This window comes from Callospermophilus lateralis, chromosome 2, assembly GCF_048772815.1.
Source record: "Callospermophilus lateralis isolate mCalLat2 chromosome 2, mCalLat2.hap1, whole genome shotgun sequence".
Lineage (NCBI taxonomy): Eukaryota > Metazoa > Chordata > Mammalia > Rodentia > Sciuridae > Callospermophilus > Callospermophilus lateralis.
Genome location: NC_135306.1, coordinates 130,487,174 through 130,507,443, shown reverse-complemented (window position 1 = coordinate 130,507,443; position 20,270 = coordinate 130,487,174). Strand labels below are relative to the sequence as shown.

The window sequence follows — 20,270 nt, the reverse complement described above, 5'->3', positions numbered from 1 at the left end:
CACCAATCAGCAGAGGCCCGGGTGGAAGTCGGCGTGACGACAGCAGGGGGTGAGGCTGAGACAGCCCAGGGGGCGGGCGTTTGAAATCTGTGCCTTAGAGTAGACCCTAAATATCATTTTTATACCTTGGAGAACCAATTACTTAATGTCTTTTCCGTCTTTTCCTTCCCGACCCCCTCCCAGACTTTTTCATTCCGGTACTGCGTGGACGGAAAGCCCCGGTAGGCGACACCACGTCCCCAACTAGCGGGAGAGAGAGTGGAAAAGGATTATATCAAACTGTTAAAATCCAACGGCTCCTGCTTCCGTCCTGCTCCTGAGCTAGACCCAACCAGCCTAGGGAGTTGGGCTACGGAAAGACTAGTATTTTCACTTAATTGGATATGAAGAAAGAACAAATATGTACGGGGGCAACCACGATCTTTATAAAGGTACCATTCCTCAAAAACCTTAGACTTCAAAGCAAAGGTTGTAGTCGTATTGTTGGTTAACATTTTTATCTCTTTTTTTTTTAAGCGCTAAGTTCTAATGGGAGGGGAGATGTCAGTTTTAGCGTTTACGACGTTGAACGTTTAGAACGGTGGGCCCAACTGTCAGAAGCGCGAGATGGAATTAAGATGGCTACTCAAGCGTTAGGTGAAGTTTAAATAAGAAAACGAAAACCTGGGGGAAATAATCACCAATGGTCTCCCACTGCTATCAAAAGAAAAAAAAAAAAAAAAAAAAGACCGCGAGCAGAGATCTTTTTTTTGCTTTGTTTGCTTTACTATTTTCATCACAGATCTTGGAGCACAGTAAATGCTCAATAAGTCATTGTTCAACAAATGAAAATTCAGCTCCCCCAATTTAGTTTCAAATGTCAAAATTTTACGTAATTGGATGCTTAAACCCTCTCTCCATGGATTCTTTCTTCAGAAAACTTTCAAATGAAGAAAGAAAAAACCCTCTTCGCCCATAAAGTTCTAGATAAAAATCTTGACCCACCCCCACCCCAGCACAGGGGTAGGGTGGGGGGCGGGTTAACTCTCATACTAGAGCAAGTGCTCCTACACCAAACTATTGAGGAATAGATGTCAGGAAACTCTGGAAAAAATAAAAAATCTTCATTTTTATCTTACTTGAAGGTATTCCTTAACCAGTCTCACATCCAGAATCCTGGAAGACCTTAAATTGCTTTTCCTTCATTCTTCATATCCTATTCATTTGCAAATCTAACCAGTTTTTAAAAAACTTACCCAACATTTCAATTCACTGCTACTGCCCTAATCCAAGCAAGCCACCATCATCTTCCACTTGGATTGTGACTACCTCCTAGTGGATCTTCCTGCCTCCTCTTTAGCTACAATTTTACACATAGCAGCAAGAGTTATGTTTTAAAATTATTAGATAGCATTATTCTCCTGCATAAAAGTCTATTGCACTTAAAAATTAATAATATCTCCTGAGGCTCCATGAAGCCTGACTCTTGCATACCTCCCTGATTTCTGGTTCATTCAGTCAATTATATACTAAGCTCAAGACGTAGCCAAGTGGACATTTATTTCACAAAACAAGGAAAGATTCTTTGTTTTTGCACTAGATTTTCTGTTATCTCAGTCCCAATGTAACAACTGCTATTCTTCAACTTTCAGCTCAGATGCCACCTCCTTGGTGAGGTTTTTCCTGACATCTACATCAACACCTCACCCCTCCAATGAACACACACTCTCATATAACCCTGTTTTACTTTTCATAAAACCGAACACTTCCTGAATTTATTGTTTGTTGTATTGCTTTTATTTTTATCCGAGAGGCTGTATCACAAAGGCATGGAGAGTAAAGATCTAATCTAGGTTCTGCCCTTTCCTAGTTTTGTAACCTTAGGCAAGTCATTTTCCCTTTCTGTGCCCTCAATTTCCTCATGCAAAAGTGGGGATGATTCTAGTTCCTACCTCATAATGTTACTGAAAGTATTAAGTAAATTAATACTTGTCAAGTTCTTAGAACTGTCTCAGCAAACAGTACTTGCTAAATAATGTTAGCTATTATTATTATTAATATTATTTTTTTATTATTATTGTCTATTTTCCTATATTAGAACATAAGTTCCAGGAAATCAGGAACCTTGTCTCTCTTGTTCACTGGTGTATCCTCTGCATATAGAACAGTGCCTGGCACATAATAGGTGCTGAGTAAGTATTTGTTGAATGAATGAATGAATGAATCATGTACTATGAAATAGGGGAATGAAGTAACAATGACAAGATGGTGACACAGTTTTAGAAAATACCCACACTTTTTATATTCTAACTGCCTTTATCAACCGTGAGTGAGTAACCCCAATCCAATTAATTCACGGCCTACTACCCATTCTTTTAACTGCTAACTTTAATTTAATAAGCATGCCATGATTTCATTAATATCAATGTACATTATAATCAATCCATTCACAAAATTAAAAGATTCTAACTAAAATGGTCTAAAAGTATTAATAAGAAAAATACTAAAAAAATTTATACATAAATGATCTGAAAATACTTATCAGAAAATTGAACTATAAAACTTTGACATAAGCAGTTTTGAAAATATTAAGAAAAAGAAACTAAAAGTTGGAAAATTCAGTAAAAGCTTAAAATTTACCCTATCTGCTAAGTTAACCAGAAGAAATCATATAACCTCTCTACAATTCTTAATTTAAACCTGTTATCACAAAAATCTACTTGGGTCCTTAATTCTGCCTAACAATCTTCCTCTATTTTTCTAATTGTGTATTTTTCTACTCAATAACATTTCCCTCTTTCTTTAAATCTACGTGCCTCTTCCATTTCCTTTTCCTTTCTCATCTTCTTTCTTGAGAGTGGAAGATCTTTTGATTTATCTGGTAAAATAGAAACTTTTAAACAAGGACTTCTTATCTTACCTCTGGGCATATCTATCAAGTTGCCTTTGGCTATGCCCATATCCTCAGCTTTCCATGTGTAACTAGAAAGGAGGTGACCTCAAACCCACTTGTGCTTTGGATCCTAATCCTCTGGACTTCTTAATAACTGCTTTATTTCTTGTTTCTCATAATCTACAATGCCATCCTTTTCAAATCATACTTTATAGCTTTTGGACATAGTATGGTATATCTTAACTGTAAAAATTCTCCAGATATGACAGAGGTAGTGTTTTATAGTGTAAAAAGGGTGTTGTATTTAATAATTATGATTGCAAAACTGGCTATTCTTAAGGCAGGAAGTAATGAATGAATTCTAGCTTCAAAGCTAATACAAAAACAATACCCCAAAGGGGAAAAAAGACCATAATAATCTAAAAAGAAAATTTTAAGAAATTATAGTACCTAGTGCTTGAAAAGACATTTTAATCAAGGTAGACCCTCTAAGAGCTTTAAAATATATGATTTTTAAAAAGTCATGTATATGATAAAAATTAGTTTTATAGCCAATATGCCAAATACAAAGTCAATTGCTAACTACTAGATTAGCAGATAAATTTCATATCTATAACAGAAAGGGTTGCTACAACTACTGTTAATACTAATATAATATGTACACTAATATACATAATATAAAAATACAAACAACCCAATTAAAATTAACAAAGATATAAACAGGCTATTCAGGAAGAATAATTCCAAATCAACAATAGACAATAAACATGAAAGACACTGAATCTCCCAATGAGAAAAATGAACATAACTAACAACAAAGTATCACATTGCAGCATTAATTAGCAACAGTTAAGCAAATTTAATAGAATTGGATATGATTGAGAGAAAAGGATATTAAGTCAGACAGAGGGGAGGTATTGTTACCTTCATAGTTAAATTCAAAAGTGCCCCAGGGTCCCCCCAGGTGTTCTGTAGTCATTTTGACTCTTTGACTCCTCATATTCATTTGCCTTTCTAGTCTATGATACTTGAACTCACACAGCTGCTTCTGCTTTGAGGCCCTCAAACTAGCTATTTCTCTGCCAAGATAGTCTTCCTTCTCCTGTTGGTCTTTGCTCAAATTAAACCAACCAACCCTGATATTTTGTTTAAAATGACAACTGTACTTCCCTTCTGTCTCCTAAAATCCTGTATACTGTGTATCTCCCTTACTCTGCTCTTCTTTTTCTATGCAGCATGAACTTTCTTCCATGATCCTATTTAATTTAATTATGTTACATTTGTTTCTATCTCCACCTTTTCCATTCTGAATATAATTTCTACAAGGGCAAGGATCTTTGTTTTGCTCAGTGATAAAGTCCACGCATCTAAAGCAATGCCTGACACCAATAGTTGCCCAGTAATAATTTTCCAAACAAGAAGATAAATGAGTGAATGGATGGATGGATGATTGAACAAGTTTTAAAAGGAAAAAATCATGTTCTTATGTAAAAAGTTACTGTCTTAATCTTTTTATATTTTAAAGGAGAAAAAAGTAACTTACATTCCACTAGTCTGAAATCCTGATTTGAAATGAAGATATGACAAGACCCAGAGAAATGATTTCCATTCAGGAGAGAATCTCTAAGTGAAAATTCATGTGCTGATCAGGCTCAATATATACCATCAAAATTCTAATTAAGTCATTCCCTACCCCAAGTCCAATCATGGCTGATTCAATCTCTCTCCAATTCTACCAATTGAATCACTTCCTCCCAATTCTAGTAAATCCTTTCATATACAAAGTTGAAATTTGTGCTTAAAAATGTTGTATGTTTGATAAGAAACACAAAACCCAATGCACATGAGTCAAAAATTGCATTAATGAATAATATAAATAATGGAATCTTCTTTGAAGTTTAGACCTAATTCTATACGAAAAGTTAGTGCTTTAATTTGTTTTGACAAGTAAGGAGGTTTTTAAAAAGTGGCTTGCCTTCTATCCCCAAATTCTGATTTTAAATGAAGACACTTAGGTTCAGAGGGGTGGTTTCCTGGATATAACCTCAGTGTGAAATTTTCTTTGCTGATAGTCCAGGTAGATTACTGGAGAATATTATAATCTAACTACTACTTGTCTAATTACATTGTTATTTTATACTAATTAGCAAGCCAGACAATTATTACTAAGACAATTAAGAATAAAACTGACTAAAAATAGTTAAAATATCTAAACTATAGAAAATAATAGAAAAATACATGCCAGGCAATATAAACAATAACAACCAGACTTTATGGAGTGATATTAATTATTATTAATTATTATTATTTTTATTAAGTAACATTAATAGGGACAAAGATGTGCATCTTATTATATTACAAAGAAAAATCCACTAGGATATAATGTAATCATGTACATGTATGCAACTAACCACATAGCTGGAAAAGTGTGAAGCAAAAAGAATTTCAAAGAAAAGCTGACAAATCTGCAATCATGGTGGAAATCTTTTTTTAACAAATTGTTCTCATCTTGGTAGATCATGCAGACTAACAATATTGATCTAATATATATGTTATATGTGTGTGAATATATGTGTATTATATATGTATGCTTATTGTATTTATATATGTATATAAATTCTTATAACAAAAACAGAATACACATTATTTTCAATAAACATTGAATATCTTTTCCAAATTAATTAAGTATAAAGCCCCAAAATCAATTTCAATAAATGCCTGTGTGTGCATTTCTAAATTGTGTTAGTCTTGCCAATTTTTGAACTTTATATAAATATTTCAAATGTTTATATAAATGAATTATATGTACTCTTTTGTGTTTTGCTTTTTTTCTCCCACTTAATGTGTGTTATATGTAGCTGTGGTGTATTATATAGAATTTGATTTGTGAAAATACATAATATAATTTATTCAGTTATGTTTTCATAAATTATTCAGTTATGTTTGATTGAAAAGTCATACTGATATTTTCAGATAATCTTTTCTAAATATTTCTTAGGACTTTCTTAAGTCTGCTAGAAATTCATTTTTGCACAAGGTATGATGGAAGGGTCTTGAAACATGGTCAAACAAGTCTTCTTATTTCTTTTTATGAGTATCTTTGCTATGCTTGACTTTTTTGACTTTACCATAAAATTTAGGAGCCAATTGTCAAGTTTTAAAAAAATACTTTAATTAAATAACATCAATTCTGTGGATTAATTTAAGAAAAATTGACATTTTTACAATATCAAGTCTTCAAATGTATTAACAGGCTTATCTTTCCCATAATTTAGGTCATCTTTAAATACTCTATACTTCTCTAAGTATATTTATATTATTGTCTTAATAGAAATCTTGCAAATCTTTTGTTTGTTAGCCTCAGGTGCTACTTAATATTTAATGCTATTGTAAATGGCATCTTTCTTAGATTTTGATTACTGTGGCTGGAGTATACAGAGAAAATTGCTCTTTATATACAGCTATTTTAAATGCAAGTAGTTTACTCAGAGATCTTTTGCATTTTTCACATATCCAATCATATCATCTGCCAATAATGACAACTATGTTTCTTCCTTTACAGTCTCTTTCCCTTCTTTCTTTTTTCCTTGTCATATGTTGGTTAGGACTTCCAGGATAATGTTGAATAAAAATGCTGTATCCTGTCTTTTTCTTGATTTGCAAGGGAAAACTTTCAACTTTTTTCTGTTAACTATGATTTTGCAGAAGTTTAGAGGTAGATACATTTTATGCTACTAAAATTTTTCTTACTATTTTTAGTTTGATGAAAAGTGATTTTTAAAAATTATATATATATATATATATATATATATATATATATATATATGATGGTAGAGTGTATTTTGAAATATTATACATACATGGAGTGTAACTTATTCTAATTAGGATCCCATTATCAAACACTTACTGCATCTGGGATTAAGTTTCACCTCATCTTTCATTACTGAAATAGATGGATCATGATGTATGTATTTCTGGAATCAGTATGCTCAGATTTTAAGATTTTTGAATCTATGTTCATAGGAGAGATTGGCTTATTTATTTTCCTTTCTCATAGTGTTGAAGATTTGTTTCAGAAAATTTATGCCATAATATGAATCAGAAGAGTTTTTCTTTTTCTGTTCTCCAGGAAAATATGTCAATGATTGGTATTACATTTTCCTTTGGATGTTTGGTAAAATTTGCTGGGATAGTTCCTTGAGCCTGGATTTCTTTCTGGAAGGAGTTGAACTACTGTTTCAGTTTCTTCCATGATTATGAATATATTTAATGTTCTAATTCTTCTTGTGTCAATTTTGCTGTTTTATTTTTCTAATAATTAATTAATTTCACTTAAATTTTAAAATTTACTGGCATAAAGTCTATATTATTTTTCTTTGTCTCTTTATTTTTTAAATGTCTGTAATAGCTAGAGACTTCTTTATAATATTTCTTTCCTAATATTATTTATATCTTATATTTTTATTCTCCACTATTTTCAGCAAAGAGTTTTTAATTTTTCTAGACAATTTTTTAAAAATTTTGTTCATTCTCTTATATTGACTTTGTATTTCATCAACTTCTGGTCTCATTTTTATTTCTCGCTCTTTCTCTTTCTCTCTCTCTCTCTCTTGATATAGTACAGGGGATTGAACTCAGAAGCCCCTTACATCTGAGCTACACCCCCAGACATTTTTAATTTTGTTATTTTGAGACAGGGTCTCACTAAATTGTTGAGATTGGCTTCCAACTTGCTCATCCATCTGCTTCAGCCTCCTGAGTTGATGGGTTTACAAGCATACTATCTCCTAGTTTTTTTTTTTTTGTTGTTGTTGTTGTTCTCTTGATTTCCTCAGGTAGATAGATATTTAGTTCATTTAATTTTTCTAGATTTCTTCCTTTTCTTAAGGCTTTAAATCTTTATTTGAATACTATTTACCAATATCTCATAGTGTTTGAAATGTAGTATATTCATTCTCATTTAGATCAAAGTATTCCAAATTTTCATTGTTTTGTTTTATTCTCATTAAAGGTTTATTTAGACATGTATTTTAATTTTAAATAAAATTAGGAATTTTCTTTTGATTATTAATTTCTAACTTTATTGTTTTATGGTGAGAGAACATGTCCTGTGTGCTTTTAGCCCTTTGACATTTGTAAAAACTTGGTTTATAGACACAAATTTATGACCAACTTTGTAAAGCTTTTATAGTACTTGAAAAATATTCTGAAGTTTGGGAGTCCAGAGTTTTATGTGTCTATTGCTTTTAAACTGCTTTTTGTATGAGTATAGCATTGCAGTTTATGCCTGTCATTTCTGGTTTCCTTTAATTTCAAAGGAATGTAAGATTTGGTGATAAATGATAGGATGTAACCTGATGTTAAAGTTTAGAACCACTTACTAAAATCTAAAAAGAGTGTAGAATTTTTACTCAGTCAATATTCAACATTTTTCTAAAGATCACATTTAGTTATTTAAGGTCCCCCTTCCTGCCCAGCTCTAAAGTAAAAGAATAAGAAATATGAATAAAGGAAAAATAAAGAGATTATCCCCCCTAAATATGATAATTTATATGGAAAAATATAGAATCTATGGTCAAACTAGTAAAACTAATAGAAGATAGTAAATATAAGGTTTAAAAAGGAATGTAAGATCAATACATAATGAGAAAATTAATAGAAAAACTTTTAATTTATAATACACTATAATTTTAGTGTGATTCTAATTCAACCAGCAAGACTTTTATAGAACTTGACATATTTACTCTAAAATGAAAGCTAAAGTTTATAAATCTAGCTAAATTAATTCTAAAAGAAGATTAGGATAAGGATACGGAGATTTCCTTTACCAACTATCAGTGGTAAGTATAATGTAATAATTAAAGCAGCATAACATTAGCACAAAAGTGTACAAATGAATCAGTGGACCAGATGGAGAGTTTAGAAAGAGGTCTTTGCTTAGATTGTAACTTAGCATACGAGAGGAAGATTCCAACTCAAGGGAAAAAATGGTTCTAGACATTTGGACTCCTAAAAACAAAAACAAACAAATCAAAAAACCCCCAAACAAGCCCAAACCAAAAATATAGATTCCTGCCTCCTAACAACAATATAGTGTTTTAAATGAGTGAAACAAATTAAAAATAAAGTAAAACAATTACAAGATATGACCTCAAAGAGATGGATTACTTAAACAAGACTTAAAGGAATAAAATATAATGAAACAAATTAATAAATTTTATTACATTTATTTTTTTCAAAATATGACATTATAAGAAATTTAAGTGGAAGTAGAGAGCTGGAGCAAAACATTTGTTAGAGTACAAAGCAGAATTATTGTCTCAAATATTTAAAGAACTTTTGTAAATCAATAGAAAAAGAAAAGGAATCTAACTGAAAAAAATGAGTACAATATATGATTGAGAACTGACAGAACTGAAACCCACAAAGGTTAGTAAATCAATGAAAAAGTATTTGACTTCATCAGTAAGTAGGTCACACAGTTATTCATAATAAAGAGGATATGAATCATTCAAATTGCTCTAGTATAAGAAACTGACATTATCAAGCATACTTGGAGATGTAGAGAATCAGAAACTGTCTTTCTCAATTAGTTGATATGATGTCTGGTACGGCAATTTGACTAATTAGGATGATTTGACATTTCCTAGTAAAATACAAAATGTAGGTTCTATATCATTTAGAAATAATGCCTCAAAATATTCACCTTAGATAAATGATTGCATATAAGCACAAGGCACAAATGAAAATTTCCATGCACCATTGTTTATAATACAAAGCATTGGAAGTATTGTAAATGCCCAATAATAGGGAAATGCATTAGTAAAATACATTCTTATTAACAGGCCATGGATAACATATGTATGTGTGTATATACACTTATATGTATGTATATGATATATTATCATGTCTTAAATTTGAATTTAAAAATTATTGGAAATGATTATATAATATCTTTTGTATAAAGTAAAAATGGCAGATATCCATATAATATTCTTATTAATGGGGACATACACACACAGAAATAAAAAGATATCCAAATTCATGATTGTAGTTACCTGTGGGGAGAGAAAGAAGAAGAGGCTTTGGAATTTGGAACAGAAGGGGACCTCTACTTAATCTGAAACATATTTCTTTTGCTTTGAAGCATTTGAAAGAGGAAAAAGATCCTTAAAGATGTCTGTATTCACTATTTCTATTCAATATCTAGTCAGGGCAATTAGGCAAGGGAATGCATTGAAAAGGCATCCAGATTGGAAGGGAAAAATAAAACTTTTGCCAGAGAACATGATCTTATATATGGAGAATCATAAGGAACCAAAAAACTACTAGAACAAAAAGTTAGCAAGGTTTCAGGGTATAAGATCAGTTAAAAAAAACAGTTGATTTCTATATACTAGCAATAAACAATTAAGGAAAGTTTTATTTACAATATTTTTAAAAAGAAATGTTTAGGAATAAGTTTAGTAAAAGAAATGCAGAACTTATACACTAGAAACTACAAACATTATTCAATTAAAAGTTAAATGAAAGACATTCCATGTTCACAGAGCAGAAGATTTAAATGTGTTAAGATGGTAATGTTCCCTAAATTGATCTGCTTTGTCAGTGCAATCTCTATCATTATTTATGCTTGTTCTTTGTCCTTTGAAATTAAGGGTTGATACTAAAATTTGGAAACAAAGGACACAGTATAGACATAAAACAATCTTGAAAAAGAACAACATGGAGCCACAGAGCTATAATAATATTTAAGGCTTTGGTGTAAGCATAGTGATAGGTTTGATGGGATACAATTGAAAGTAATAAACTCTCACATTTATGATCATTGATGTTCAACAGATTTCTAAGATAATTCAATGCTGGGAGTGGGAAGAATAATCTTCAACAAATGGTGCTGGAACAACGAATATCCACATACAAAAACAATGAATTTGGATCTCTTTAAAAAAATTAAGTCAAGATTGATCATAGACTTAAATGGAAGCTAAAATTTAAAAAATCTTAGAAGAAATCATGAAACTCTTCATGACCTTGGGCTGGGTAATAATTTTTTAGATACAACACCAAAAAGTACAAGCAATAATGTGGAAAATTGATAAGGTGGACTTTATTATAATTCAAAACTTGTACACTTCAAAAGACATAGTCAAGAAAGTGAAAAGAAAATCCACAGATTTGGATAAAATACATGCAAGTCATGTATCTGGTAAGGACTTTTGACCAGAACATATAAAGATCTCTTGCAACTCATTTATAAGAAGACAAATCAAAAAATGAGCAAAATTTGAATAGAATTTTCTCCAAAAAAGATATGTGAATGGCCAATAGGCTTATGAAAAGATGCTCAATTAGTCATTAAGGAAATGCAAATGAAAGCCTACAATGACCATTAATTCATCCTTACTAGAACTGCTATAATTAAAAGACTGATGATAACAAGTATTGGTAAGGATGTTAGAAATTGGAACTCTCATATATTATTTGTGGGAATATAAAAAGTTGTAGTTACTTTGGAAAACAGCATATGAATTTCTCAAAATGTTAAAACACAGTGTTGTGATATGACCCAACAATCTCACTTCTGTGTATCTATCCTAGATAAATAAAAACATATCTACAATACAGACTTATACACAAATATTCATAATAACTTAAAAATGAAAACAGTCCAAATATCCATTAACCAAAGAATTGATCTGTAAAATATGGTCTATCCAGAACACTATAAAATATTATTCAGCCATCAAAGGAATCAAAATACTGATACTACAACATGAATGAGCCTCAAAAACATGCTGAATGAAAGAAGACAGACACAAAAGACCACATATATTATATGATTTTGTTTATGTTAAATATCAAGAGTAGGCAAATTGATAAGAGATTAAAAAGCAGATTAGTGGCTACCTTGGAGGGGTGGAGTGTATATGGGCTGTGACTGAAGATGGGAACAAAGATTCTTTTTTTTTTGGAGTGATGGAAATGTTCTAATATTAGATTGCAGTGATGGTTGAGCAGTTTTGTAAATATACTAAAAACACTGAAATGTACACTTAAATGGGTGAATTTTGTGTTGTGTAAATTCTAAATAAACTACATTAAGCAAATCTGAAGGTGTCAATTTTCGCTGGTTGGAATGCAGGTTTTTGTTATAGATTGTCTCTATTTTTTTCTGTTTTTAATATTTCTCAAAATCAAAAACTCAGACACCATAAGTTCTGGGATATCAATTTCAAATTAGATAAATGTGTAATTTTAGAAGCTTTTTATTAGACATTTACCTTCAGTACTGACAGGTATTCCCATCCCAAAGGAAATGACAAGGTCCCTGTTAGAAACTATGAAACTCACTAGTATACATTGTAAATGCAACTCTTTAATACCCTGTTCTTAAATACAAGACATATAAACATGTATGTGAGGAATACATTTAACATGCAAGATAGAACCCAAAACTTCCTGGAAATGTGAATGCAGAGAAAACAGATACAATGTAGAGCGTAAATGAAACTTTTAAAAATCCCTGTAATTAATACTCCTAGAGAAGAGAAAATGGGTAGCCATGCAAAATCTTAAAAATCTATGATAGAAATAATATTCAAAGAACAACATTTCTGGAAATTAAAAATAACCAAGAAGTTTGGTAAATATAAAACAAAATGTTAAAATGTAAGAGGAAAAGTATGAAAATTAGAGCACAGTCAAGAGGTTTTATGTCCAACTAATTGTATGTACAAGGAGAGAAAAGACTGAAAATAAAGTGGGGAAAAATACATTAAAGAAATGATCTAAGACAATTTCACAGTGATGAAGAATGTGAGTTTCTATATCGGACACAACAATAGTTGACAAGAAAGATCTACAAATCATGTCTAAGTGAAATCTTTGAAAATGAAGATCAAAGGAGTATCCTAAAAGTGTTCTTTATAAAAAAAGAATCCAAAAGATTGGTTTGGGATTTTGAGAAGCTAAAATTAAATGGAAGAGTGTTTTCAGAATTCTGAAAGAAAAGCATGAGGGTAGAATGAAAACATTTTCAGGTGTGCAAACTCTGGTAAACAATTTTCAGCCACCCAATAACTTTAAAATTCCTTTGTATTGGGAGATATTTCATATTGGGATTCCTGCCTCACCAAAGTTGAAGCCAGAATTCAACTGCCCAGCATCTATTGCAGCAAAGACATAGACCTGTAACTAGGCTGTATCCAACACTTCCATGCAGGGCTTTAATTTGAAGAAATGTAAAGAGGCAGATTTTGCAAAGGATGCATTTCTGGAAGAATATGCTAAGAGACTTAGCTTTCAGAGGCAGCAATGACATCAATTCTAGTTGGAAATTTCTCTTTCTGATTTTGGTTCCTTTGACAAGAAGAGGAACATGAATACCTCAAAACAGTTTGGTAGATAATTTGGGTATTATTCCTGGATTCAGTCTTCAAACCCAAATCTGTAGTCCTCCCAGAGATGCTTTTGAGCTACTTAATCTCTCTTCCACGGGTGCTCTTGGTGGATACAGTATACCAACACAAGTGAGTAAACTAGGAATGAGACCAAGATGGAGGAGGATCAGGGCTCTAACATAACAGAGAGGGAAAAGCAATCCCTTGTACCTGGTATGTTGTATGCATTTAAAATAAATTTGTGGAAATGATCTGGGAATGAATATATACAAAGTAAAGCAAATCAAATGAAATAATGAGACATTTTCAAATACAAGATAACAAATTTGTACTTCAATTGTAATGCAATCGAAATACCTTACATGAATCATCTGTCTGATCTTACATAGAAAAAATTCAGGCCTTTAATTTAACCAAAAAATTTGATACAGCTACATGAGAGTTATGATGACAGGTTATGGAACAGTCATAAAAGAATAAAATTCATGTCTTTGTACCAGTGTCTGCAATATCTAAAATTGAAAAGTCCAAAAACATAAGTAAAAATAACAAACCCAGAATAAACAGCTATAATATATGATAATTGCCTTTGAAGAGTAGGAATGAGGGAGGGGAAAAATGCATTGATCAGGATTCTTTTAGCTGCATACTATAGAAATCACTCTATTTTGTTTAAGCCAAAGGAGATTGTTCTTTGAAGCATTGAGTAGTTTATAGAGTCTCTGGAGGAACCCAAGAACCAGGCTTAAATGCTACTCAAGAAATGTATTTAAAGTATTAATAATTCAAAGAAGCATGTATTAGTATTGGCCTCATTGAATCTATCCTTCAAGATAGATTCAAAAAGACTTCTCGGGGCTGGGGCTGGGGCTCAGTGGTAGAGCGCTCGCCTAGCATGCATGAGGCACTGGGTTCGATCCTTAGCACCATATAAAAACAAAATAATGTGTCCGCCTAAAACTAAAGATACATAAATAAATGTTAAAAAAAGACTTCTCACTCCTGTTTCTCTCTGCTCCCAGATTCTATAGCACTATTACTGCTATGGAATCCATACAACAGATGAAAGCAAATAGAGATGTCTTTAATGCGGTCAATAATCTCATCCTCAAATTATTATGTCACAATAGAATTTTTAAAGTGACACTTAAATAGCTGAATTTAAAGGCCAAATATCAATCTTCAGGTTTTATGTACAATTTAATCTTGTTCTTCATGCCTGATAATTCTACTATGGGTCTTTTTCTCTATATTCATACTCCTTCTGATATTCCTAAATAGGAGGCCCACACCAAATATTTCATGTATAGACACTTTAAAAGGGTACAGGAAAAGTCACCTTTTTACTTTTCCTTTCCTGGGCAGCTTATTAATACAGGCTTCTGAGTCCAGAGACATACAGATATTTTAAAGAGAGAAGCAAATGCATCTCAAAGAAGTAAGATTCATTACCTAAGATCAATGCCCATTAGATGAAAGATGCCTTTCAAGTAAAATGCATTCTGGAGGACTCCCACATCAACAATTTGTATTAAGCACCAAATAAATAGCCCAGCCAAATAGTGCTCATGGAGTATAGAGGACAAAATCCTCATCAAAGTCTAGGAATGATTAATAAAGATTCCTTATGTAGCAGGGCTTAGATTGGTCTGAAAGTAAGGGTTGATAACTTAAAAGAAGGGAGAAAGAAGTCAAGTGAGGAAGGAAGAACATAGTGTCATGAGCAGTGACTAAAACTATTTGACTGGAACCAAGAGTTTGTATAGGAAAGTATGGTGAGATACATTTAAGAAAATGAAAATCAATAAAGATAGTGGTTTGAACCCAATTATTCCTTACTCTTTCCAAAAAACCCACAAAGTGACAAGAATAAGATTTGTGTTTTAAGAAATAAACTTACAGAAACAAAGTGATAAAGAAGACAAGATCATGGTAAAATCTGGATGTTGGAAAGTCAATGAAGAAGTATAAACTGATTTGTTAAACCCTGGAAAGCTGGGTCCTAAATTTGCAGGGAGAAAAGTCAAGAAGCATCACAATTGTCTCTACAGAGTCCAAAAGGCTTAGGATCCCATGGTGTTAGGCACCAATGGAAGTGGCAATTGAAATGAGACCAAGGAGGATTTGTTGAAAGTTAAGTAGCAGTTTGTGTCCCAGATCCCCACTCTTCCTCTGAAAGCCAGGTAAATTGCTATTCTCTGAACCAAGCAGAAGATTAATTTTCTAGGTAAAAAGGTGGTCTCTGGAGTGGAAATTTCCAGGAACCATTAAAAGTTTGGTTGTCATGGAAAAAGCAAGTAAATTTTATGAGCTGGATGCTGGAACTTTTAGGCCTATTTTTCATTCTGTTGGGGAAGACCTGTTGCCTTCAGGAGAAATGTCAAAGGATCCTTCACATGGTATCTGACTAGACTTGGAGGGAGTAGCATCAAGCTTCACCCAGAAAACAGCCAGGTTGCCAGGCAGGAAGCATGAACCTCAAACCTGTCCCCATGCTCAGGTTTCTTGAGTTTGCTTTTATATGAAGCAACTATTAAGGACATTTTGAGGACCTTTGAGGACAGCCTTAAATGTGAAAGATAAAGACCCAAAATTATAAAAAAGGACAAAAAGCAATGTCAAAGAAACAATATAAGAGAACAAAATAAAACTTCAAAAACCACAGATATTTTAGTATTTTCAAAGAAATAGAAGAAATACATCCATAAAACAAGAACAAGACAATAATAAAGAAAACAAAGGTAATCTACATATTAAAAAACAAAATAAAAACAAGGGAGCAGAAATGATTTAAATTTTGGAAATTTAAATTTTGATGAGAGAAATGAAAAAAACAAATAGAAAGTTTAGAAGATGAAAAGAAGGAAATTTTTCAGAAGATATGGTGTAATGATAAAATGGATAGAAAATTTGGAGAAAAAGAATAATATGAAAACTGGAGGTCTAATACATGAGTGATCCAGTATCCAATTAACAGGAATTATGTACAGATAAAATGCATTAAAGTCATTTAAAGGAGTCATTAAAGAAGTTACTAAAAAATGCCTAACATTAAAGAAACCAATTTTTGTGATTTATAAAATTTAAGAATATTGGAACAAAAATTTTGAGAGAAAACAAATCAAACAACAAAAATAAGCCCATTAGGACTGGGGTTGTAGCTCAGTGGCAGAGCGCATGCCATGAGGCACTGGGTTCAATCCTCAGCACTACATAAAAACAAAACAAAACAAAACAAAGGCATTCTGTTCATCTACACCTACAAAACAATTTTTTTAAAAGAAGCCCATCAAAACAAGAATAACAAGCACATACAATGAACAAGAGACAGATTTATATCCTCCTAATACCCATACTCATTCTTGTGCCAATATCCACAAAGCAATTAAAAACTCCCTAAAAGAAAAACAGAATTAAAGGCACAATTAGCATGTAGAAAGGAAAAGAAACCCTAGAAAATATTTATGTACCTCTTTATGGGGAAGTAGATTCAACAATATAAAAAAATTGAAATTAAAGAAATACCAAATTTGGAAAAATCATTAACATATCTAACAAAGAGTTTAATATGTTAAGTAATAAGTAAAATGTTCATAAAATAGATAAGAAAACACACTAGATAAAAATGGACAAGAGATATGAACCAATACATATGATGAAATCTAGATGGCTAATATTCTTTTAAAAAAAATAACCTAGTGGCAACCCCGAAAATGTAAATTACAACTTGAGCTACAGTATGTCACTTCCCAAATTTGTAAAAAAAAATTTCCATAATAAGTTTGCTTAATAGTGATGATATAAAATTATAGATTCTTGCTGGAAAGTTTTGGCACTGTGTTAAAGATCTTAAAGATATTTAATCCTATACTAAATTCTTTTTATCAATATCTAAGGAATTTCATTCATTCAACCTTTATTTTACTGGGTATACCATTCTGGACAATGAATTTGGAATAAATACATAAGTAATTACCTAATAGAATTTATTCACCTATAAGATATTATGGTTATAAATTATTTTCAGTGAATAGTAAATAGACTTTCTAATTTAATAAGAAAATGTTAAGTACAGCATTTGGATATTACTGTCAGAAGAAACTCTGACCAATGTCTAAGGCATTTTGCCAAAACCCCCCATTTGAAGTAATAAATTTGAAATATGTATGCATCTGGAAAGATGAAAGACTCATCCTACAATTTGGGCAAGGATTGCAGTAAAGGGGTTGTTAAACTGATTAGTCTTCAGTCTTCACCTTTTCCAGTTTAAACACACACACATACACACACACACACATACACACACACACACACACACACACACCCGGAGAGTCTTAGAAGGCAATATTTTTAAGAGACGTAAAGGAAAAACTTCCTAATTTCCAGAAATTCTTCAGGTTTAAGGGACCAAGAATCATTTTCCTAAATTTTTTATTTATTTATTTTTATGTGGTGCTAAGGATCAAATCCAGTGCCTCACATGCTAGGCAAGCACTCTCCACTGAACCAACCACAACCCAGCCCCGCAAGAATAATTTTTTAAATCATTCTGATAAGAAGGAAATGCTTTTCTTTTATTGTCAGAACTATCAAATTTCCTTAGATGAGGATTTTTTCTTACTGTAGTTACTATGGGTAAGGATAAAATGGAAAACTATCCGAGAAGGCAGGGTAATTATTTTTTACTGGTGTCATATGGTTTCACTTGACAGAAGCAAGAAGGCAGTTTAACACTAAAACTGAACATACAAGACTTAGTGAGAAGTGACACATTTGGCTAGAGTACAGAAGGCTTACTCTGTCATTTTTCCTGGCAAATTCTGAGCAGTTTTGTTGTGAGCACAGAATTACTCAGGAAAACCAGAGTATTTCCTTTTGATGTGCAATATCTGAAGACTATACATTTAAGGAAACATAGCCTCATTCTTCTTAAAATCCTTACAAATGTAGAAATAACGTAATTATAAACAAATACTCAAAGCTTATAAACAAAGACAAATACTCAAAGCTTATTTTAATAGTATATTCAATACAAAATGGGAGCTTGTATGATACTATACTTTGTATTTGTTATTTCTTGGAGGAAAGCCCCTTAGCATGGTATTTAAGTTTCTGATATTGAACTCTCCTCCTAAATTATTTCACACTCCTCTTTTCTTGTTTTTAGAGCAAGTATTCAAATAGAATGAACTAGTTGGTTATATATTCTGAAATGTTTGATTATATATTCCAAAAATATGATAATATTATTTTAGAATAATTTTTTAAATTAAAAATTAGGGTATGATGGGGACATTATCACATGATACATATAGAACCTTTAAGTCTAGCTTGAGTTGTGATGATTGTAAACAGGAGAGAAGCCAAACTGGATCCCGGGGTTCATGTTCTCATTTCCTTTTTTTTTTTTTTTTAAATCCAGAGTAGACTTAATAGTCCATCATTATAATCATTCTCTTAGTCACCCATCCCTTCCACCAACATCCATGTCCTCCTCTCTCTGTATTATAGTTGCCAGGAAAAACCCTAATTCTGACTGAACATGCACTATTTGCTTTTCTCATATCTTTTGGATGACCCTCCTCTATGGGGAATAATTCTGTTGTGCTAGATTGGTTTGTGTAGGGTTGCTATCACTTGTCTAGGACTTGGGGGGACAAATGCCACAAAGCCACACAATATGAATTATGGAAACAAATTATTGTTATTTGTGGTATTTCTTTACTATCACTCCTTTTTCCTTCAAATTCTAATTTTCTAGCCTCTTCAATAGAATGTTTAGTTCATTTATTTTCAGTCATTTTTTTCCATTTAAATATAATGAAATATACTTCTTAGTTGTCATTAGTGGGTTTTTGATCTAAACTCTATTTTAAATACATATAAAAGTTTGTGGAAATAGTAATAGTTAGATGAGTTATCACAATTAAAATTTTTTTGTTCTTTTTAGTTATACATGACAGTAGAAAGTATTTTGACATACATATATGGAATATAACTTCACATTCTTGTGGTTGCATATAATATAGTTACATTGGTCATGTATTCATATATGAACATAGGATTCATTCTACTGCATTACTAAATTAGCTATTCTGATGGGTATATATGTAACACCCTGGTTCAGAGCATATTAACATTACTTTAGAGACTCCATTAGCCCCAACTCACAGCAACCTCTCTTTTTCCCAAATGTAACCATTACTTTAACCTTGAGCATAGATTACTTTGTCTCCTTTGACCTTTATGTAAATGAGATCATGTAATAGATATTCTCTTGAATCTAACCATTTTGCTCAATATTATCTTTATAAAATCTATTTCTGTAGTTTTTGTCTTCATTGTTATATGGTATTCCATTATAGGAATAATATACTACACTTATCCATTTCGTTGGTGACATTTTTGTTGTTTAAAGTATTTGGTACTAGAAGTACGTTGTTATGAACATTCTCAGATGTGAGTTTCAGTGCAGAGCCTTACACATTTCCTGAGCATGTATAACACTTGGATCATAAAAAATGCACGTATTCTATTTTAGAAGTCACTGTCCAAATAGTTTTCTAAAGTGATTATAGTGTTTCATATTCCCTCTAGTAGTAGGGTATGAGAATTCCTAGCGTTTTCTTCCACATTGACATTATCACTGTACTGACAATATTATTATAAAATTTTAGTCTCTCTGTAATGGTAATATTCCATTATGGTGTTTAATTTGTAGTTTGCTAATAATTTTTGACATATTAATTTTCAATATTTCTATATTCTTTCCTTCAGATTTTGTTTTATACACTGCCCTAAAGACACACTGCTACAATTGAGTCACTCACCCAAGCCTTGGTAATTTGGAAGACCTCAAGAGGACAGAACCAGGCACCAACTGAGGAGAATAACAGAGCTGCTGACTAAGCCACTATCATTATCTGGATAAAGCTAAATTGCCTGCAGTGCAGTCCTCTTGGTCAACAAAAAAGCCCAAGAAAGACTTATCATCT

The 20,270-nt window shown here is 31.8% G+C and overlaps 1 long non-coding RNA gene across 2 annotated transcripts; it reads left to right on the top strand.

The window, feature by feature from the left end:
* The first annotated feature begins 85 nt into the window (after positions 1-85).
* Positions 86-20,254, top strand: LOC143391224 (uncharacterized). 2 transcript variants are annotated; one of them, XR_013090273.2, is made up of 3 exons: positions 86-431; positions 2,078-2,171; positions 20,053-20,254. It is a non-coding gene; the product is annotated as an uncharacterized LOC143391224 (long non-coding RNA). The 2 variants fall into 2 exon arrangements; XR_013090274.2 differs by lacking the exon at positions 20,053-20,254 and adding an exon at positions 4,398-5,342.
* Positions 20,255-20,270: the final 16 nt, after the last annotated feature.